The 23949-nt window shown below is 50.1% G+C and overlaps 1 protein-coding gene across 1 annotated transcript in view; it reads left to right on the forward strand.

The window, feature by feature from the left end:
- The first annotated feature begins 12435 nt into the window (after positions 1–12435).
- Positions 12436–23949, forward strand: part of LOC133344771 (diacylglycerol kinase beta-like) — a 94640-nt gene continuing 83126 nt past the window's right edge. Inside the window, exon 1 of the mRNA XM_061554914.1 lies at positions 12436–12528. The gene's annotated coding sequence lies outside the window, so the exon portion shown is untranslated. The remainder of the gene's footprint in view (positions 12529–23949) is intronic.

Genomic DNA, 23949 nt, shown 5'->3' on the forward strand with positions numbered 1-23949 from the left:
ATGGAAGAGGAGATCCGTTCTGGAACGAGTACGGGTCCGGGTGAGCAAGGTGTCGCCGCGTCGGTGGACCTGTCTGTGCCGGAGGATGCCAACTTACGATGGAGACAGATGGTGATGCAGATGGGGACCTTGAAAATCGTGCTGGCGCAACTGTGTGAGTTCACCACGCCGAGGACGGCGTCGGGGAGGCCCGGTGGTGATCCGCAGGCCTCTGCCTTTCCTGCGCTGCCAGCGCCATTGTCACGTGGCACGAAGACGCCATCTTGGGCGTGGCAGGGGAGAAACGGCGGGAAGCCGCCATCTTGTCTTCACAGCGGCGGGAGGACGTCGCCATCTTCAACATCGCGGCGGAGAGGCAGCCTTGCGCTGCCATCTGGAGGTGCCGCGGGGTGAGCAGCCTGCTGTGAGCTGCTGTTTTTCGAGGGGGTGCTGCGAGGAGAAGACGCCGATGCTGCAGCTGCTGGGGCGGGAGCTTCCCGTCCTGGCTCGGGTGCGTGACAACGGAGCCGTCAAGTCGCCGAACGAGTTCTGCGAGGCGTCTCAAGTTGCCACCCTGCTGTCCTCTTCTTGCTGCAGCCCCGGGCGAGTCATAACGATACGCACCCGGCCTTAACACACACCTCACTCATCTTTCGAGGGCCGGGGGGCTATTTTGGTTTTCTCTTATGACTCGATTGTGCGGAGCGCGGTTCGGACTGTGTGTATGTGTGTGTAATAACGATGAACGCGCTATCTGCTTGTTAATGGTGTCAATGTAAGTGTGTGCGTGTGTTGAGAATGGACGGAGAGTCTGCTGTATTTGCTGAGTGTCAAATTGTGTGTGTGCGCTGCTGCGTGGAGTTGTTATCTTGATGGTGAAGTTAATTATTAACTTGGGAGCGTCGGGTATCTTGCGCTGTATTATCTCGTGGGTTGCCTTGTGCGATGGGCTTAATTGAAAAAATATATATTTTTTTGGTGTATTGTGCTGCGAGGTGCTGTGTGCGATGCGATTGTTGCAAGAGAGAGAATAATTGTGTTGTTGCTGCAAAGTTACGACAGGATTAATGGTGTGTTGGTTGCCTGCAGATCTGCTTGCTATTGTGCTTAAATGTACGCGTGTGATCGCGATATGCTGATTGCATGTGCTGTTATACCGTTCTGTGGTTATGGGGTGCGATGCAGTGGTTGACTATTGGAATTGAGATTGTTATTATATTGTGCGTACCTGTTGGAAATTGCTAACAAATTCGAGGGGGACCCAAATATTTGGTTGTATGGTTGTTGTGCACACGAGATTGCGTGTATATTATAGAGGGGGACCCAAAAATTTGGTTGTATGGGTGTTGTGCACACGAGATTGCGTGTATATTATAGGGGTAATTGAGCTTTTGAGAATGAGGGTGCGCGATGACGCCGTTGTGGGTGGCTTAGATGTTAATGCTAATGGGATCGTAAATTGGCGCCAAGTGGCGTCGCGTATTCGGTTGATCGCATGCAACCACGAGTTGCTTGGCGAGTTGGGTTGTGTAACCAATGTGGTTGGTAAAATATTGGTTAAAAATTCCACGATATGACAGCTGTGCGCAGCAAGCTGGGGCTGTGCGTCTATCGTTGGTGGGGTTGTTATAACGTGACGGGGGATGCGTCTTGTGACCCCCAGCTAAGGGAAGCTGGGGTGCACGAATGGAGAAAACTGGCCACGTGTTCGCACGCTGGGCCGCCATTTTGCGCGCACGCGTATGGCGACGATGCGCTTTGCGGAAAGGGCCGCCATTTTGAGTGCGCGCGAGATATTGCGCGAACGCGCTGGGCGAAGGGGGACGCCATTTTGAGCGCGCGGGAAAAACCGCGGTGGGGCAAGTATTCCATCTGTTATGCCTGCCATTGTTGATTGGGTGATGCACGAGTTGTGGTCACATCGGCCTATGGCTGATGGCTGACCTGACAGCCCGGAGGCGAAACCTCCGTGGTATGTCTTAAACTAATGGGCCATGTGCTCATATGGCTCGGGGAGTCATGGTTCAGTTGTGCGGTGGCAGACTGAACCTGGTGTGCCGGGGGCTCACGGGATCTGGGTTAGGGTGTTATTGTCTCTATAAGAGAACATTGCCCCGTGGGGGGAGTACAGGGGGTCTGGCATTGCCGGGGGATGAACCTTCCCTGGGCTATAAAGCATCGGACTATACGAGGCTGGTGTGTGTCCATCTCCGATGGGATAGTAAGGGAGGAGCATGGCCGAGTTGCTGCTCATCCCCGAAATTGCACTAGCTGAGAGTATGGTCAGTGGATGTTGCTGTGGGTTGACGACCACGGTGGGGGTTAGGGCGAGTTAAACGTTACCGCTGGGGAGCGTGGCTCTCTCCATGCGAGGGTGTGCGATTAGGCGTTTTGTTGGGTTGCTGAGAGTGACCGTGGGTACATGCTGTGTACGTGCGATGTCTGTGCTGGTCCTCAAGGGAGGACTGCTGGTGGGTAAGAGCAGGAAATGTTGTTGTTGTTGTCACGTGTAAATAATATTGTTGTTAAAATGTAAATACTGGGGCATCCATTGCGTTATTTTAGGTATTTATGGGGAGTTTTTTTTTAAGCGGGCTGGATTTACGTCATCTCCATTACCCTGAGGCCGGGTGGCTGTCGTGTACGACATGCGGATGTGCGTTGTTGTGCTGTGCCTCAGGGGATTGGATTCTCCTTCTCGTCACAGATTCTTCAGCTCCCGTCGCACTGGGTGTTACCTGGTGTGCTAGCTGGATGAGGACTTGAAGGAGCAATTGAGCGCCGTTCGTCATTCTGCTCTACCACTTGCTCTTTGACGTTGGACTTGAGCTGAGCGGATGGAACTGCAACATGGACACGCACTAAAACATCACATTTCTGGGTTGTGCGCGTTGGCCGTTCTTGCGTGTCAGTTGCCGTTTTTGTTCATTGTGCCATTTTTATTCTTGTTGATGTTGCGCGGAGGACAGGCCGGTGTTCTGTTCCAGTTCCTGATACCTCCCCTTTCGTTGCTTGTGTTGTTGTTGTTATAATCTCCGTTGTGTCTGGGGGACTCCTGATTGTGATGCCTTCGCCCGCATTATTTTGTTCTGTTTCAGCCGAGGACGGCTGGGATTTTCTGTACGGGGGAGGGTAGTGTAATGCGGGCGTAAATGGGCGGGGCGGATATGACGATCCGAGAGGGAGGAGTCAGGGTGACGTGGGGGAGAAGTTATAGCGGGGAGACAGGAAGCTATCTGGGTCAGTCGGGGGAGTGAAGGGTGGTGAACACGTTGGGTGGTCGCCGTGCCTCAGCCTGGTGGCTGAGGGGCTCATGACGGCGCCAGCCAGCGGGGTGGAAGAGAGAGTGGAGGATTGAGGTAGGAAGTGGCGAGATAGCCACAGAGGCCACGAAGGGCTGAGGTAGGAAATGGCGAGATAGCCATAGAGGCCACGAAGGGCTGACATTGGGAGGTGGCGAGATCGCCACGCACGGAGGAACAGGGAGCAGCGATGGAGCTGCTGGGGGAGCAGCCAGAGGGCTGTACCAAGAGCCTGCAGCGGAGCTGCAGGAGCGTGGAAGGCTACGGGAGCGAAGGCAGATGTGGGGCTGCCAGGGAGAGAGTCTCAGGAGGAGTGCCGTGTGGGAAGGAGAACGCGAACCCCAAATAAAGGACACGGAGTCAGCGAGAAGTGTCTGAGTCCTTTTTATTACACTTGTATAGGACTGAAGAGTATCTCCCCGCCGTGCACATCGTCAGAGTTCTTTGACCATACTTCATTCTGGTCACTGTGGGTTGGTGAAGAGGGGGAGCACTGATTATAGGAGCATAGAAGTATAGTACAATAATGTGTTTTGCTCCACTGCCCTCTCCTGCTCACAGTGTAGCCCCGCAGCAGACTCGAACACCTGTTTTATGCATGGCAGTCACCCATAGAAGCACTATCCAGGTTCAAACCCCGCTTAGCTTTTGATATCTGAGGAGCGTGGCCGCATTTCGGGTGATTTTGTCCGGGGATAAACGAATTCTTGACTTGTGATCAAAATCCACGTCACTGTCTCTTTGTCTTTGTGTGCATGCAGTGAGGTGGCGAAGTGGTTAGCGCGCTGCACTACGAACCCAGCGGCCCTGGTTCCATTCCCGCTCACGGCCAACACCAGTGACATTTATCTGAGCCAGTCCTGAACCTCCCCTAGATCGACTCAGCCTCAAACGAGTATCCATTGCGGTGTGTAAACATCACCATTGGGGAGACAAAGGCGGCCGGGTGTGGTGTTGGCCACCCAACCCCCTCGTGTACATTACCGGCCTTCGTAGGTGCTCGCTAACAACACTTGCCCCTGCAGACTGTTAAGGCTATACGGGGGATCTTTAGCTTTGTGCGGTTTTATTTTTGTGCTGTGTGTTGTACTGTTTGGCAGTCGGCGCCGTTTCGCCCGGGCGTTGCGAGACAGAGACATCGTAACTCAAGTATCCGGTGCAACTGGAGCTCGAGAAGAAGCTAATAAGTGGAACCGACGAAAAAAAAATCAGCTGCCATTGCCGTGCTTGACGCGGCGAGATTTTAAAGAACACTGGCACTCAATGAGGGACTTGTTAAACGAAGCACAAATGGGGCCCGTTTCTCCGCGTCGAAGTCGGAGGGGGCTTTGTTCGTGTAACGCTCTAATCAAGTAATGAGTGTCACGTTCACTTAGCGCCCGGCACCTGGGTCTCTCGGGGGGGGGGGGGGGGGGCCGGACACGGGAGGCACTCACAAGGCTCAGGGTCGACGGGACACATTGATCCGCCGCCGCGCGCCTTTGCAATTTCCGCATGTCAGGAGTGAACGGTGACACACCGACCCTAAAAATAACAGGCCATGCCCTACGTTCAATTAACTACTGTATGTTGCCTACACCTGCAATTGGAGGTGTTTTTTTATTTTTTAAAAACCCCACATCCGATCACTTCAGCCCGATTCCCTTCAGACCCAAACTTCTTACAGCCACGTGGGGCTGACCTTGAACAACAATTGCCAGATCGTGCAGGGGTGATTGCACGTGACGATTAGTAAATTAAGCCCATTACAAGATCAGAACACTTTTGGTTGGGTGGCCCAATTCAAATTGGCGGCTGTCCCTACCCCACATCCTACATCCCCAAATGATACGTACGGTGCGAAAGAAGTTCAACATACGTACATAGTACATACATACAAGCCACGCTCAGCGTAGCGCGCAGATTATTGCAATGCTGATGGCATCACCATGCCCTGCCATGTACCTCTTGTCCAGCAGCACACGTGCTAACAGACGTGCCGTATTGTGATAGCTTGCAGCCTTTTCGTCAATCTGCTACTGAATGACTCCTAATTATAATTTCAACTTGTAACGTACCACACAATATTCGCTCACTATCTGAGAGAGAGAGCGCGATAACGATTCGGAGGCGCGAGGAGAAACCGCTTGTCATTGCGAAGGCAGCCACAATCTCTGCCATCCTCTACATATTGAGGTGTTATCGGCCAACGAGTAAGTGCTTAAAGATGGGAGGAAATCAAAGCACGAGGAGACGGCCTTCCCCCACGCCGTGTCAGTCATCGGATCGGTTTGAGCACGCTTTCACCACGCTGGTCAGTGCGTGGGTCGGTGAAGGTGGAAGGAGGCCCAGGTGTAAATCTAAGTTGTCTTGTGGTTGTTGTTGTTGTTTGACTTGCATCCCACTGGGATTTTTGCACACAGTGTTGGTGTACGGTGCTTTTTCTGCAATATTTTGCTGTCTTTTCTTGGATTTTCTGTTTGCACATAGTCACTTTAAGATGTTTTCTTGTTCATGTTTTTGTTTTTTTGTTTTATTGCGGTTGCACCCGATTCAAGAGCCGAATGGCTCACAGGGCTATACCTAATAAATTAAAAACTTGAAACTTGACTGGTTCGGACATCACTAACCGCTACTGCTGTTCGCCGTGGCTGGGAAACCCGAATTGTTATCACCGCGCTCGAAGCGGAGCGCGCGGACCGCTGTGCTGCCGATCCACGACTGCGATGGCGACGCTTTATCGCGGCGACACATCCGCCTCGGCTGTCCGGTGGGCAATTGTGGCCACTGGGTCGGCAATCTTTGCCTTCGCTCGGTGTCCATTTTCACCGCGCCTGCTCTGCAGATGTTGCCGCCGTAAAAAAGTGTGGCTCAAGCCCCACCAGGTTGGTTTGCGTTGGTTGGGGTTTATTGATCATAGACTGCGCACGCTGCGTTAACAGCCTCTCTTTCTGCCTACAAATTAGTTTTGAAGCATTCAAACTTACAATACAAACCGCCAGTAAACTGCACTGATAATTGTATCTGTGACATGTGACATTAGCTGTACTTTTCAGATTTGAATATTCTTACGGGATGAAGTGTTGTTACTCTGCCGTGAACCCAATCATCTATGAGTTCACTTCCTAGCCGTGGCCGAAGATCATTGGCGAGTGACATTCGAACGCATCCTGGGCCCACTTCTACCTGATTTCGTCACGTAAACCACCCCCATCAGCACGGCGTAGGGAGGGCTTCATCCAGCAGCGGATTGACAGAGGGCTGTGAATTATTATTGTTACTACAAATACATATTCTTTCAGGTCTTTAAATACCAGAGAGCTGTGACAAGTCAAGCTGAGAGGCGGTGACAAGCTGAAGGCACACGGCACCGTCCCCACAACCACACCCCTGCAGTCAAAGCAGTGTGCTTGTCAGTTTAACACGGAGCCTTTCGTGACCAATATTATCCATAATCAAGGTGTTTTGGTTTAGATCTCATAAATAGTTTGCTTGTGTTTAGCCATTTGCTGCTGAAATTATGCACTTTTTCCAGAAGACAGCGTAGCTGATGGAATGTGTAAAAAAAAAAAACTCTTCCTTTTTTACGCGGAGGGACAGATTTTGCGATGGATTATTTTCTGGCGTATTTTCTGCTTATTTGCTTCATAACAGAAAATTATCTGCAACGGGAGCAAGGTTATAAATAAAGTACAGTACAGCCCTTTTGGCAATCCACCGCTGTATGAAGACCGCAATGGGCAATCTCCGGCTTCGTGAATGGAGAGCTCAGGACCGGTTCAAATATCGCTTGCCACTGTGGTGAGCTGTGGCCGGGAATTGAAATCAGGTCTCCGGGTTCAAAGCGCATCGTACCCTATCCCCGATGTCAAACCGCTGCACCCCAGATTATACACGTGTGTGTGTGTGGGGCGGGGGGGGGAGCGGTAGTGTAGTAGTTAGCGCGCTGCGCTACGAACCCGGCGACCCGAGTTCGATTTCCGCTCACGGCCAACATCGGTGACGATTACCTGAACCGGTCCTGGGATTACCCAAGGTCGACTCGGCCTCGAACGAGTAGCTGATGCAGTGTGTAACACCATCGCCACTGGAGAGACAAAGGCGGCCGGGCGTGGTGCTGGCCACCCACCCCTCGTGTGCCGTGCCGGCCTTCATAGGCGGTCGCTAACAGCACTTGCCCCAATAGTATATTAAGGCTACACGGGAGATCTTTGTCTTTGCCACAAAGAGCAGTCTGCGTCATTCGATTTTTTTTTAAACCGCCCTTAGAGCCACGTGCACCGGAGTGAGTTGATATTGGTGGGCGGTGGGGTTTTTAAAAAAATGTATCTGTTCCAAGCATTGCCGTTCGACAAGTCAAGGGCTCATGAAGCATGCAACACACTGCTCCAGCAGCGATAGGGGCATTCGATTGTGTTTCCGTGGCATTCAAAGTGGAAAAGGATATTCATTGAACAACAACTCACTGTCACATCTAATTCATTTTTAAAATGTTTACACAGAGCACACTCACCATCATTGCCAGTGTTAGATTTAAATAAACAATTTCCATACAGACGTAACGACCATGACTCTATCCTTGGAGCCGACTTATTTTCCAAGCTATCATCACCATCAGGCATGATCTATCCACTGCTGGAGGACATCCCTCGCCACGCTGTCGCTGGTCATTGACGGTTGTTCGGCCGTGATTCTCTCCGCGCCGGTCACGGTGTGCGATGCGTTCACATTCACAGCGTCCGTTTGTCATGAGCCAAGGAGGAATTAATGACACAATCATTCCTCTCCCGCGTCCATTAGCGCCCTCCGAGGGTGTTCCCTTCTGCCGCTGGACTCCCATCGGCCCCGTGTCGAGAGGGAGGCCCCCGTCGTTGGGCAGACGCCGTCGGGCAGCGCCCATGCCCACGCGCCGCTGGTGTGGAGCACGCGTGACGGACGGACGACTTGCGAACAGCGTAGGTGGGAAACCACGCGTTGTGTTTGTCGGGGAAGCGTTGTTGTTGTTGTTTTTTGTCGGTGAAACCCGGTTTAAGAGCTTCTTGACTCACGGTATACTTCAAAATGAACCACAACTGAACGCACGGACGCTGCTTAAAACAAGAAGTCGTGTCGCCAGGCCGAATATATCCATCTCTAATTAAGGATAACGATCAGGATTTGCATTTTTAGCGAACTTAAACGCTTCAGCATCTCACAGCGCCTTGCATCAAATCTCAGCTCAACCATTCTAATTATAATAACGATAATTTCAACTTGTAAACGCGCACACGGTATGCACTCACTCTCGAAGAGAGAGAATGACTCAGAGGCGCGAGAAAGCAGGAGCCAGCACCAAGCCCTGCGAAATGTTACCTCCCTCGCCCGGCATGCAGGAGGTCGTGAATTCGATCCTGACGTCTGCTGTATATTTTCAGTTGGCAAATTATCCCCGTGGTCGCGTGATTTTTTACGGGTCCTCCCTGCATATTTAGATTATTTGACTGCTGTAAATGTCCACATGATAAGCCATTATTTGTGGCCAGGTCGCTTCTGAAAAAGAGCTATACAGCTCAGTGGGCCTTACCCGGTCAAATCAAATTAGTTTAGTTCAATACAATGTTGGGTTCAGCCGATAAACGAGTGTTGATACATGTGAGCGGAAACCAGAGTACCTGGAGAAACCCCCAAATGTGTAATAAGGCAACACTCGATTCCACACAGAAGGGATAGATGATGATCTTCCACATTCTGCTCTATTGCCTTCTCATGGCTGGGCCAGGGTATGGCACCTCGACCTTGACACCCGCGAGAGGGCGAATTAAAAAACAAGTATAACCCGTAAAAACAAAGTTTTTCACTATAAATCCTTTATATGCGTGGCGGCTAAAGTCCTCTCGTCCTCTGGCTTGAGATGGCTGCCACCTATGAGTCAGATGATTGCATGGCACCATTAAGCAATTGGTAATTAAATATAATATTTTTGTCCTAAAAAGTGTACAATTTTGGGGAAAAAATCCACGAACATTAATTGTCACGTACAACGAGTCTGTGTGGAAAATGTCAGCTCGATTGGATCACGGGAAGTGGGTTAAAAAACGACCGAAAGATTTGCACGGTCGTAAGCACGCAAGCACGCAAGCAAGCGCGCAAGCACGCAAGTGAACTTAATATAAAGGATTTAGAAATATGCCGTGATCCACCAACCCTCGCCTCCGCCGTGCTACGTTACAGGCGTGCGTCAGGACCCGCCCCGCTAATGCCCCGCGGCAGTCGAGCCGAGGGAACCCTTAAGTGGCAGCTGTCCCCGCGCGATACAAGGGTGTTATGCATCACCGGCCTGCAAATGGGTATCGTCTGCAAACGGTGGGCCGTGTGAAGTCACGGGCTGTCCCCGGGTATCTCCCCTGGTCGAGAGCCTTCTCACCAATGTGACCTTGCTGTTGTTGCTGCTGCATGCTTGCAAATCGAATATAATAACTGCAAATTGTATTTTTTTGTCAAATAGCCATTGACTTCATTAAAAGGCTGCAGCTTACACGGAGATTTCAATAAAGGACTTAATGCAATTAACGCTGATTTGTGCGTGGTCACGTGGGCGATTGCTGTACATGAGTGTGGATTTATTTATAAACATATGCACACCCATGATGAGTTAAGCAATACAATGCGCACGATTTATATTCCTGTGACAGGAAATGCGTTTTAATGAGTGTTGAATAAGCGCGTAAGATGTATGATGAGTTGGGTCAAAATATGTGTTAGAGCTGGATATTAAATGCAGAGTATACCCAGATTCACAATGAATAATATTTTTTCTAAAGAGTAACCCTGATTGCCAATGTAGATGTAGAGTGGTGGCACAGTGGTTGGTGACCTGTGCTGGTAACCCGTCGGGTTCGAGTTCGATTCCTGGCCATGGCTAACATCATTGGCGAGGGTCACCTGATTCGGCCTTGGAATTAACCCGCCCCTGTTATCCACTCTGCACGAATCAGCATGGTGAAGTATGGTCGAACAATCCACAAGGCCAACAGAGGAGGCATTTATCCAGCAACAGATTGACAATGAGCTGTAAATTATAATTATTGTTCATACATCGACCAATATGGTATGGGAGAGGCCTTCATGCACTTGTGGATTTCTCGTGGCTGAAATATGATATTTTTTGCTGTAGTCAGCAACACGATTTTAAATGACTGCACAGAGATTGAGGGGCTTCAGACAAACAAACAGACAAAAAAAAACCCAATCCCGACTACAGACTTCCCTTTCACGCCTCATTCTCAAAACATTTTGACCGGCGATCGGCGAACGGATTGGTACGCGCCCGCCGCACGCGAGAACGCCATCCCATTGCGCGTCGGTCGCGAACAGTAACAAGCCGGGATTTAATAAGCCTCCGTGTCTTATCTACACGGGATTCCCACGGGGGGCTTCTGTTCCAATTGCGCCGCCGAGGTAGCACGCACCTCCAGCCAGCCAGCCCCCCCCCCCATCCACTCCCCCCCGCCTCCTGCCCCCTAGGGAGTCCCATAATGACAGCATTCCATTAGAGGCGCTATGCGACACAGACACGCGGCGCTTTGCAGCGCGGAGCTATTTTCTCCGGACGTTTCGCTCCACCCGCATCAGAAAGCAGATGTTTAATTGCGGTGGTTTCTCTGGCAAGGATGTTTTTTTTGAAATAGCGAGTTGTTAGATGCAATCGTTTTTTTTCCGTGGTCATTGCTGTTGTTGTTGTTGTTGTTTTTTTTTGGGGGGGGGGTGGGGGAGGAGGGGGCGATGAACCATTTGTGAATGCGCTGCTGGCAGTGAAGTCGATAGATAGTTCTCTCTGCCTTTCGCCGTGAGCAACGATGTGGCCAGCGTGGAGACGGTATCAACAATCCTAATTGCCGGTTGGTTTTGGTGCTCCCAGTAGGTTGTCTTGTTGTTGTCATTAACCAAGCAGCATTTCTCTGTTGTTTGAAGAATATAGAAGAGAAATCGCTGCTTGGAGGTATCCTATAAAAGTGAATGCTACACTGATTACACACACCAAGCATTTAAAAATAAAATGTAAATTCAAAATTGCATCGCAGTTCATTAACACAGTAGGATCTGTGTTAAAAATTCAAGATACCAACATGCCAAGCCTTTCATTTGTACAGCTTTCTAATGTGTTGTCATTTATTTTAGCCTGGTTGTTCCATCATAAACAATCGTCGGCTGGTCATATTTTGCGTACGCAATATTGAATTGGAATTTACTGTGGAAGAGTCGGCGAAAATACATTTCAGAGGGGCTCTCCTGGGGCTCCCTCGAGCTTGAGGCGCTTCCGCCAGCAGTGAAGCGAGTGGGCAGTTTCAGAGCTGCGCCTTAACCGTTACTCACAGCTGTAATTCCTGCTGCACCGTGATTATGTAGCATGCGACGTTGTTAACGGGGAAAACGATTCATGCGCAGTTCGCTCAGCAGACAAATCAAACATATCCTGTGTTCTCGGAAGAAGGAAGAAAAAAAACAGATAAAAAAATTGATTCCCACGGGCTTGAGAGAACATTATTTATATTGCAAGCTGACTGAAAATGGAATATGTCCAAAAAATAAATGCCAGAGCTTTGCGCCCTTTATTTTGTTGGAGGCCGAGATAAAGTTGATGCCGTAGATTAAGGTTAAGCCCAGATTTTTGTGGTGAAAGCTTCGTTGAAATGTGGCAAATTGAATTAATTCTGAAAATAAATTAGAGACAATTCTGTTTTCACATTCCAGAAGAATTGAGAAAATTGAACGGCGAATGTACATGACTCTGCCTTCATGGACGAGATTAAAATGAAAAACTGGAATTGATATTAAATTCATTTCAGAACAACCGAGCTACGTGATAGCAGCCCGACTCATACTTTGGTGTGAATCCATTACTTGACATATTAGTCAATTTTATAGTCATATTGCAGCGCATATTCAGCTTTGAAAAATTCAAACACAACTGTTAACCTCTTCACGGCGACAGCTCACGCTCGTTTCATACGTTCGTACGTGACTCACACGAATAAAAAAAAATGTGTACAGCATCTTAAGATGCGTTTAATCCCCATTTTCACAGGGAGACGTGAATAGACGAGACGATCAAACGGCATCTTGTGCAAACATTAGCACTCGAAAAGAAGCAACAAGCATTGATATCATCCAACATGGACGAGCAACAACAACAAGAAGAAGAAGACGGAACGTTCGAGAGTCTGTGCTTGAGAGGAGGGGACCGGACTTGTATTGGAGGCAGAAGCCAGAGAAAAGGTCAATGGACGGGGTAAGGAGCGCACGTGGCGTGCATTTCTCCCTTCTCACAGCAGCGGCTGTGACATTTTGCTTAGCAAGACGATCCCGGTAAATTTCATTTTTGCGCGCGTGCGTGCGTGTGCATGTGTGCGTGTGTGTGCATGTGTGTGTATGCATGTGTGTGCGCGTGTGTGTGTGCATGTGTGTGTACGTGTGTGTGTGCATGTGTGTGTGCATGTGTGTGTGCGCGTGTGTGTGCATGTGTGTGTGCATGTGTGTGTGCGCGTGTGCGTGTGTGTGTGCATGTGTGTGCGTGCATGTATGTGTGCGTGTGTGTGCATATGTGGGTGTGCGTGTGTGTGCATGTATGTGTGTGTGCATGTGTGTGCGCATGTGGGTGTGTGCATGTGTGTGCGCATGTGGGTGTGTGCATGTGTGTGTGCGCGTGTGGGTGTGTGCATGTGTGTGTGCATGTGTATGTGCGCGTGTGTGTGCATGTGTGCGTGTGTGTGCGTGTGTGCATGTGCATGTGTGTGTGTGCATGTGTGTGCATGTGTGTGCATGTGCATGTGTGTGTGCATGTGTGTGTGCGCGTGTGTGTGCGTGTGTGCATGTGCATGTGTGTGTGTGTGTGCATGTGTGTGCATGTGCATGTGTGTGTGTGCGTGTGTGCATGTGTTGTTGAATTGCCGCTGCGGCAGTGACGTCAATCGCGCACGCACGCGCCGCGCGAAGAGCACTCGGCATTGTGCGCGCGTGGCTGTGCGCGCACGGTGCGTGGGTCTCATGTGCTGAAGGGAAATTGCACGATCATTATATTACAAGGCTGCTCGCTCCTCCCTCCCCCCCGTCTTCTCCCCGCTATTTGCCGAGCCATTCTTTGCCCCTGGTCTCCTCCTCCTCCCAACCGCTCAAAGACAAAGACCCCCCCGTACAGCCTGTCACAGACTGTTGGGGCAAGTTGCTGTGAGCGGGCAGGCACGGCACACGAGAGCGTGGATGGGCCCAGCACCACGCCCGGCCGCCTTTGTCTCCCGAGTGGCGATATTTACACACCGCACACCAGGTACTCATTTGAGGCTGAGTCGACCGACCTAAGCGAGGCGCAGGATCGGTTCAGATAATCGTCACCGGTGTTGGCCGTGAGCGAGAATCGAGCTCGTTTGGCCGGGTTCGTAGCGCTCACCGCGGCGCTGCCGCTCTCCACACACCCACACGCGCCACGGCTGCTCGTGGAAGTGATGCTTAATTGCCACGTACTCGCTCGCCATTTGTCTGGCTATTCTAAACACAGATATCACCACCAACCCGTGACAATGCCGCGGCGTGTGAATGCCGGACTCAATAAACACAACTGTGACCAATTCTTGCTTTCTCCTGACTCCATCGGACGGCTAACATGTGACCGTTTGCTGATTTTGTGATCCAAGAATAAACATTTAAGATACTAGGGCAGTCTTTTTTCAACGGTATACACACTCATTATGCATCGTGGTGGAACATAATGAGTTATTCCATATTTAAAACAAAACGGAGTGCTGCATTTCCACGTAAAAAATAAAATATGCCATCGGTCCTATTGGCGTTCTTTCCAGTCCAACATTAGACTCGGAAGGTTGAACCCGTTCCCGAGTTTTGTTTAGTTAAACAAATGCTGCTGCTAGATAATATTGGTGTGGAAAGCCAGTGGGCCAATGGACTGAAACGCGTTCGATTCCTATGTGGAGATACATGACTCTGCTCTGTTTACATGGTGTACGTCAACGGGAGGCCTGCTTGCTTCAACATTGTTTGAACATCATTTAATGTCGTTGTCTTACTTGCTCTGTACATTTGGATTTTTTTGGCGTAGCATTTGAAATACACACAGTGAGTTCCAATGTGCCCAATGCCATGTTTAACCCATATCACGTGTTATTATCGTGAGTCAGAATTCAAGCCATGCGCACGCCGTGGTAATCATGTGACTGCAGTCAGGAAAAGCGATCTCACAAAATTGCCAGGGTTTCCACGATGCATGGACACAGTTGATTCTATCACAATTGACACCGAGTGTGCATATTGGGGTCACAGTTGAGTGGAAAACATATATTGTTTGTCAGTCCTACGGGGCTCCAGTGACTGGCGTTGTTACAATTTGAGTTGGGCACTAGAGTTTCCGTTTATAACATTGGCAAATGTTGACAATTGCGTAGCTGTGGATAGAAAAGGGTCGTTTGGCCGTGCTCTTTCATGCTAGTCAGACACCTTGGAAGAGGTGGGTGTACCCTCATTCTCCCCTACTCAATGCGACCACACTTTACTCCACCGCACATGACTTGACGATGAACTAACTGTAAATGAACCCAGGCATGCTGCTGGGTGGATAGAGGTAGGTGGGGGGGGGTTACAAAAATTGCCGATTGTTTCAACTGCCGCTCCAGGAGATCGTATCAAAATGGCGACACGTGGATTATTTTAATTGCATTCAACGGAGTGTGTACTGAAGATAGTGAGATGATGTTCCAGTTAATGTCTTGAAAGAGGGTATATTTTAAAAGAGGGTATATTTAACCACGAGGAATTAATCATTTTTGATGAGCACCCAACGAAATTACACTGAAAAAGAGCTTTTTTTTTGCTTCGAGTGCTGTACCTCAGAACGTGTTTTTTTTATTACTATGACTCAGACTAATTAACTAACACATTTAGCATGCACAGATTCATTCAGAATGGAAATGTGAGCCGTCTTTTGACAATTCGTGGAATGCGCGTAACGGGCAACTCAATCTTAATATAAATACTGTAGAGTAGTCGGTAATCACACGCACTACTTACTATGCGTACTATTATTTTGGAAGAGAACAATCACTCCCCCTACTGGGGCTGTCCTGGAGACAGGGGGGCATCACCCTCAGCATGTGTGTCCGCCTATGTTTATGAACCTCACAGTGCTGGGCCTCCTCTAGGTTGACTCAGCCTAAAACCAGTAGCTGGTATGGATGTGTAAACATCAGCACAGCCAGGCCTGGTGCTGGCCACCAACCCCCTCGTGCTCGCTAACAGGCATCACTTTGCCCCAACAGTCATTTAAGGCTCTACCGGGGGATCTTTGTCATTTGTACATTCACATATACGCAATGGGCGCAGTGGGTGAGTGCACTGCGCTATGAATCCTGCGACCTGGGCTGATCACGGCGGCTGGCATGGTGCTGACCGCACAGATTACCATCTCGTGCTCCTTAATGAGTGCTCGCTGACAGAACTTGCCCTATAACAGTCAACACGACTGTGAGTCATTTGCATCTCCGTTCTTTCGTGCATGCAAAACAAAACGGACGAGAACCACTCCAAACACGACAATGAGCTGTAGTACGCACACACGCACACACACACGCGCACACACGCACACACGCACACACACCCACGCGCACACACACGCACACAAACACACGCACACACACGCGCACACACACACACGCACACACACACACGCACACACGCGCACACACACACGCACACACCCACGCGCACACACACACACGCACACACACACACGCACACACGCGCACACACACACGAACGCACGCACACACGCACACGCACACACGCACACACACACGCACACGCACACGCACACACGCACACACACACGCACACACACACGCACACACGTGCACACATACACGAACGCACGCACACGCGCACACGCACACACGCACACACACACACACGAACGCACGCACACACGGACACACGAACACACACACACACGCACACACGCACACACGAACGCACGCACACACACGCATTCCCCACAGCTCAGTCACTTAATTCTCTGTGGTCTCCAAATGGGACTTTGATTTAAAACATGAATATATCGCATATTTAATATATCCAGGTAAAAAAATATTTTAAGCAAGCGTTTATTAAATACTTATGAGGCTTCTTGCATTTGATGCGCACGTAATTAATAATGCTGAGCCGTATTTACTCAGGCAATCATGACTTGAGTCTCAAGACTCTTGTTCAGGAGGTTTTTGCATTTGGGGGGGGGGGCGGTGTTGGCCAGTTTCAATCATGAACAGCATCTGGGAGCAAAAACGAAAAGTTCCCAGATTGAACGCATGGGCGAGGTGACGACCCAACACTGCCATCGCCTGGCCACCTCGTAGCCTCACGCCTACAACAACTTCTGGTGGGTGGTGGTCACCCAACCAGACACTTACTAGCCAAAAGTGGCTCAACTTATTTTCAGAGGTCTGCTGGGATGCGGTGTGTTGATTTGGTCAGAGGCAATGATCAATGCATAAGTGTGCACATGTATTGACTACGGTAATTACCGCTATGCCAGTGTGCATGGCAGAGTGGTGTACATCTCCATATATATAAGGGAAATTTGTGAATGTGTGTGTCTGTTCGCAATGTTGAGCATACTTCCCAACATGCAACAAACTTGAAATTTGGCATGTGGGTAGCTTCCAGACTATACACAATGCAAAAAGTATAAAAATAGACTTTTGCATTTTTCGGGGGGGGGGGGGGGGGGAGGGGGGCGCAATAATGGATATATTTTGCACGGCAAGTGAGGTGAGCGGTGACGTCACATCTGTGATGTCACCCGCATGCGGCAGCGTCACGTAGTGTGCCTGCTGACGTCACGCATACCCCCCCCCCCCAACCCTCCGCGTAGGCCGTGTGTTAATCCAAGACAAGAATCCAAGTCTCGGGCGAAGCCGGGTAGTAAAGCTCGTGTGTGTATATATGGGGGCGCCACGGTGGCGAGGTGTGAACTACCTCGCCTGGTGTGCAGGAGGTTCGTGGGTTCGATCCCTACCCTGGAGTTTGCATGTCTCTCCCCGTTGTCGCTTGGATTGTTTTCTGGGTCCTCCGGTTTGTTTCTCCAAATTTAGAATCGACACGTGCTCAGAGTATTTCACTGCAATAAATGTCCACGTGATAAGCCATTTCGTTGAGCTATCGTTTGTTGCCAGGACGCTTCTAAAGAAAAGCCATTTAGCTCATTGGCCTTACATGCCAAAATAAAAAAAAATGTGTAACGCTTTAGTTGGTATATCAAGCAGTGAAATACAGGTAAGAATACAATCGTATGTGCAATGCCTAGAGGTGGATGATTGACCAAAATTTGTATTTGTCAACCTTTCTGTTGTGGTCGATTACTGCCCCCCTCCCCACATCCTCCATCGCGAATGCAGGAAACCCCCAAACAAGCCCCACCCAGTGCGACGACGCGGCTGATGATAATGTAAATGACGTCACCAAGCCCCGCCCAACACCTCCAGTCCAACGGCTCACGTGGTTACAGTGGGTGAGACTGCTGTCCCACCGATGTGTTTGGTGTTATCCGATTAGTTGAGTAATCTGAATAATGATGGAAACACATTTATTTGCGTTTTACCGTATAAAATTCCGAACGTATCAATCTGCCTCGGCCTTGCAATTTTGTTTGAGTAAGTGGCACCTTGTCAACAGTTGTATTTTTCTTCTTGGTTTTTTCGGTAAAGTCACGTACAAGGGAAGTAATAAAATAATAAAAATAAAACATAATACAATTTTACCGAAAGAACCAAGAAGATGAATCCCTGCAGTCACGAAAGCTTTAAATCGAAATTTAACAGTTTTATTCTTATGTTATTAGTATTATTTCCACAACAGTTATGATTCCTCGTTTTAATAAACTGGACCAAATATTGCGGCCTTCTTAGACAACGCAATAGAAGCTCTGACACAGTGCATGGGTCTCATGAGCGAGTTTCCATTCCTGACGCTTGGGTTCCATGGCCGAATGCTGCTTGCCGTTCTTCAGCATAGACCTGGCGCCCAGATCTCATCACCAGAGCTGCCAGTTAATACGAGCAGTTCGTCAATCCGCGGTATTGAGATTCATAATTCATTACTTTTGGGTTAGTTCGTGTAGGTATGATGCCAGTTTTCAGTTATACTCTCCAACCGAGCGAGCCAATCGAATCACATTGGGCAAACATGTTAGTTGGCTTGTTTTTTTAAATGAAAACCGGAATGTTGAAATATAAGCTAAGCTGTTCTACAACATTCCATAGCTCGTTTCGCTGCAGATTACATCCAGCATCATCAGGTGTTAACAGCAGCTCAGCTCGTGTATTAAATACAAATGTCAGCCCCGCATGATGAAGCGAGAACACTCGTCCCGACAAGTCGATCACAACACATTTGCATTGTGCTAATATTACAATACCAGGCCGAGTGTGTGCCTGGGCCACACACACACTCTTGACAAGAGCATGTCATCCAACCTCAGCCAACATGCGCAGTTCTTAATCTCTCGTATTTCTGTCACCCGCCCCTCCTCCTCCACCTTTAGTTTTACCCACCCCTCTTTTGTTAATCGAAAGAACGGAAAACTTTGTCAAATCGCAACAATGAGCTCTGTAAATAATGGCGCGTAAGACTTGTGACGTCTCACCTGGTAATATGTCCAGGAGCTGAGTGCCAATTTCGAGGTCTGCTCGCCACGAGAGGCCTTCAAGAGAGAGTTCGTGCAAGTTTGATGTTTGTCCATTGAAGGAGCGCTGATTATAGTGGTTCACTATCCCGTCCATAGTTTGAGATGCATGGCTACTACTGTAGCTTGTCTTTAATGTCCCATTGATAAAACAAGTACTGCATGGACTGTATGAACAATATGATGCAAAGTATGCATTGTGTTAACTGTTTGGGGTTTCATCATCACCATCATCACCATCATCATCATCCATGATCAATCCGCTGCTGGACGAAGGCCTCCCCATGTCGTCGCCATCTCACAAGGTCGCTTTCGCGATGCACCACCAAAATGCCGAGCCCCTGTACTTGACCTTATTTTCATCGCTCCATATCCACGGCCGATGTAAGTCGCTCTCCCGAGTGGCTCCATCCCTCAGTTGCCACTCGGTCATTAGTCTCAACCACGCGCAATCATCCCTGCTGGCGACATGTCCTGCGCAGCAATTCCACTTAATTTGCTTGACAGTCAAAATGATGATTTGTAACCTGCGAATGGTCTCCAGTCCACGCCCGTGGTTTAAGATTTATGATCGTGTTCCTGACGTGCCGCCTGATTCTGGATGCACATACATACCTCGCACCCAATTCCCTTAATCGGAAATCATGTTAAGCGCGTGGAAATTGTATACGATGTGCCACCCACGTTTTGTTCGTGTGGCTGTCAATTTTACTTCACGAAACTATCAACAAGTGCACATATTACGGTGTTGCATTTTTTCATCATTCACTTTAGGCCTCTACTGTGTACCAAAGCAGCAGGGGAATGCACAACAGGTCCAGCTGCTTTTGGAGAGGGGGATTAGGGCAGCGGCCCAGGTCGCAAAGCTGCGAGGGGCTCCACAAATGTATTGAGTACGGAGAACACTTCATAGAGAAGGGCGGCGGAGGGAGGGGTAATTTTACCCGATTTTGCCGAGGCGTGCAATGGTAATATGAGCGAGTCACATGAAAAATAAAGTATGACAGGTTAAATACGATGGGATAAGTTTCAAGGGCCACTAAACTCTCTGTTCACCCAGGGCAGGATTTACGTGAAGACCAGAGCTGATACACGGGAGGGGACACACATCCCAGCTGCAAGGGGGCATGCAAACGGGTGGCCCCCACCCTGCCTACGTCCCCAACCAACGCTGGATTTTGAACATTTTCAACGACCTCCACCGTCCTCCCTGCAATTGTAAGACGCTTCGGGGGAGTAATGCGCAACCACAAACTTGTGCCCGGTGTCAAATACTCTTCTTCTTCCACGCGTTTGTCCCACTCGTGTGTGAGTCCAGCTGTCCTTGCCAACCTTCTCCTGCTGCCATCTCGCTTTGCGCTCCTCGGGCCACAGTAGACATGTGGCCAATACAGCCATGCAAAATCTGATCTCTCGCACACGCACACAAACTACCGGATTATGAGACGCGCCCCCGATGGGATGAAAGTTCGTCGTAATCCAGGGAATATCCAGGGAAAATCGGGCACGCTTCCCCGAGATGACCCTCGCGAGGGATGAGAGACAGAGGCGCGCGATGATAAGCGTTCAAAAACCACGGGGCTCAAGGTTGGTTGCCACCGTCAATGAAGTTGACACCCGCCGTGATCGTTTGCAGCAGCGCAACGACGACATCGTTATTGCTGCGGTCAACCGAAGAGTAGACCAAGCACACGCATACAACAGCGAAAGCTCTGTGCTGCCTTGGATAGAAAATAAAGTACGTAGCATTTATATAGATGACCGTCACACATCTGCACTGACCGACTAACCGTCGGCACCCAGTGCAGTAATTGTGCGTGGTGTAACTGGTCAGTTTCTAGAGATGTTCCCAAATATGACTTCCCCACATTCATAATCTCGACATATATTCACTTACTTTTGAAGCAAAGCAATGCGGTTTGCCGATTATTGTTCTACAGTAACCCATTTGTGCGCGATGGTGTACCTACCATTCTGGATAGACCTTCACGTATCTGACCTTTTCACGTATCCGTCCATAGCTCAGTCCCGGTGAGTCACATGTACGACGTTGTACTGTACAGCTTGCGCCCTGTTGATGATGGAGGTGCAAAGGCTTCGCATGTTTTTCGTGAGAATGGATGGGTTAAGTAGACAAGTAAGAGGGCTTGGTAGAGGGATCGTCGCTGGAAGGAACGAGGGCCAATGGTCAGGAACAATCGTGGAGTGGCAGCCAATGAATGGAATGCATCCGAGATAGACGTAAATTGAGGATATGGAACGATTAAATCGTTGTCGGGTGTAGGATCGAGGTGGATTATTGTATCGTAAGATCATGTTGAAAACCAAAAAAACTGAATTTGTATTTTACCAGATAATTTTCAGAAGCGACCTGGCCACAAATGATTAACGTGTTGGAAATGCATAGAGGCCAAACACTCTAAACGCATGTTGATTTTAAATATGGAGGGAAACCCCAGAGGACCCGGAGAAAATCCATGTAACCACGGGGAAAGAGACATGTAAACTCCAAATATACAGCAGGCGTCCTGATCGGGATCGAACCCACAACCTCCTACATACTAGGCGAGGTAGATAACATCTCTCCACCGTGGTGCCCCGATGTTAAGTGGCGAAAGCTTGGGCAAGCCTTCATCTAGCAGTGCATTGACGACGGCTGCTGATGATGATGTTGAATTTGGGAAGGCCTCAGCACCTCCTACCACGTGACTTTACCAACTCAGTTCACTCAACTGTCGCAGCCACACAGATATCAAATGTATGTATAAACAATTCTAATGCTCTTTGTTTCAAGGAAAGTTAAATAGCAATATTAAATTCATGCATTTGCTGTATCGCTTCTTTGCTGACATTCACTAAGAGTTAACAAGAGCTAAGGTGAGGGAATGCACACGAAATAAATCTGTCACTAAGCCATGTATTTTCTTAATTATTAATGTGTACTCTAGTGTGCCAAAAATGGTTATGAATATCGAAAAAATCCATTATAAACCTGGGTTCCATGTCACATTACGAGAGCTGTCCGGAGCAATAAACAGTAGAGTAGCATTAATCCCCTTTGGATATTTTATCTGCCATAAACACAACACGTTTAATTAAACCGAAATGAATAACAAACATACACTATGCATTATTCCAGTATATTTTTTAACACAGCAGGAAATGGCAATGCATTTTCTCTCATTACGTGTGGCCGGGAAAATTGTGAGGCAGCGAAGCTTAAAAAAACAAACACAGACACAACAAAATATCGCAATAAAAATAAGCGGAATAATTGAAATTCTGTGAGTCTAACATCCCGACTGTGACTGCAGCGTGACATCTCACTCGCCTGCTGAGCCTCCCTGGCTCACACCCTCCACCCCCATCTCTCTCTCTCTCCACTTTTGTCTCTGCCAATTCCAAACCTCTCGCCTGTCGATCTGTCTCTACCCCCGCCTGGCTAGCTGCCTGGCCCTGTCTGTGTCTCTACCCCACCTGGCTAGCTGCCTGCCCCCTGCCTGTGTCTCTACGCCACCTGGCTAGCTGCCTGGCCCTGTCTGTGTCTCTACCCCCGCCTGGCTAGCTGCCTGCCCCCTGTCTCTGTCTCTACCCCCACCTGGCCAGCTGCCTGTCCCCTGTCTGTGTCTCTACCCCACCTGGCTAGCTGCCTGCCCCTGTCTGTGTCTCTACCCCACCTGGCTAGCTGCCTGCTCCTGTCTGTGTCTCTACCCCCACCTGGCTAGCTGCCTGGCCCTGTCTGTGTCTCTACCCCCACATGGCTAGCTGCATTCCCCCTGTCTGTGTCTCTACCCCACCTGGCTAGCTGCCTGGCCCTGTCTGTGTCTCTACCCCACCTGGCTAGCTGCCTGCCCCTGTCTGTGTCTCTACCCCCACCTGGCTAGCTGCCTGCCCCTGTCTGTGTCTCTACCCCCGCCTGGCTAGCTGCCTGCACCTGTCTGTGTCTCTACCCCCGCCTGGCTAGCTGCCTGCCCCTGTCTGTGTCTCTACCCCCACCTGGCTAGCTGCCTGCCCCTGTCTGTGTCTCTACCCCCACCTGGCTAGCTGCCTGCACCTGTCTGTGTCTCTACCCCCGCCTGGCTAGCTGCCTGCCCCTGCCTGTGTCTCTACCCCCACCTGGCTAGCTGCCTGCCCCTGTCTGTGTCTCTACCCCACCTGGCTAGCTGCCTGCCCCTGTCTCTGTCTCTACCCCACCTGGCTAGCTGCCTGCCCCTGCCTGTGTCTATACCCCCACCTGGCTAGCTGCCTGCCCCTGTCTGTGTCTCTACCCCACCTGGCTAGCTGCCTGGCCCTGTCTGTGTCTCTACCCCACCTGGCTAGCTGCCTGCCCCTGTCTGTGTCTCTACCCCCACCTGGCTAGCTGCCTGCACCTGTCTGTGTCTCTACCCCGCCTGGCTAGCTGCCTGGCCCTGTCTGTGTCTCTACCCCACCTGGCTAGCTGCCTGCCCCTGCCTGTGTCTCTACCCCCACCTGGCTAGCTGCCTGCACCTGTCTGTGTCTCTACCCCACCTGGCTAGCTGCCTGGCCCTGTCTGTGTCTCTACCCCCACCTGGCTAGCTGCCTGCCCCTGTCTGTGTCTCTACCCCACCTGGCTAGCTGCCTGCCCCTGCCTGTGTCTCTATCCCCACCTGGCTAGCTGCCTGCACCTGTCTGTGTCTCTACCCCCACCTGGCTAGCTGCCTGCCCCTGCCTGTGTCTCTACCCCCACCTGGCTAGCTGCCTGCCCCTGTCTGTGTCTCTACCCCACCTGGCTAGCTGCCTGCCCCTGTCTCTGTCTCTACCCCACCTGGCTAGCTGCCTGCCCCTGCCTGTGTCTCTACCCCACCTGGCTAGCTACCTGTCCCTGTCTGTGTCTCTACCCCACCTGGCTAGCTGCCTGCCCCTGCCTGTGTCTCTACCCCACCTGGCTAGCTACCTGTCCCTGTCTGTGTCTCTACCCCACCTGGCTAGCTGCCTGCCCCTGCCTGTGTC

The sequence above is a fragment of the Lethenteron reissneri genome, chromosome 20, assembly GCF_015708825.2.
Source record: "Lethenteron reissneri isolate LAM-NWPU_2019-01 chromosome 20, ASM1570882v1, whole genome shotgun sequence".
NCBI classification, from domain to species: domain Eukaryota; kingdom Metazoa; phylum Chordata; class Hyperoartia; order Petromyzontiformes; family Petromyzontidae; genus Lethenteron; species Lethenteron reissneri.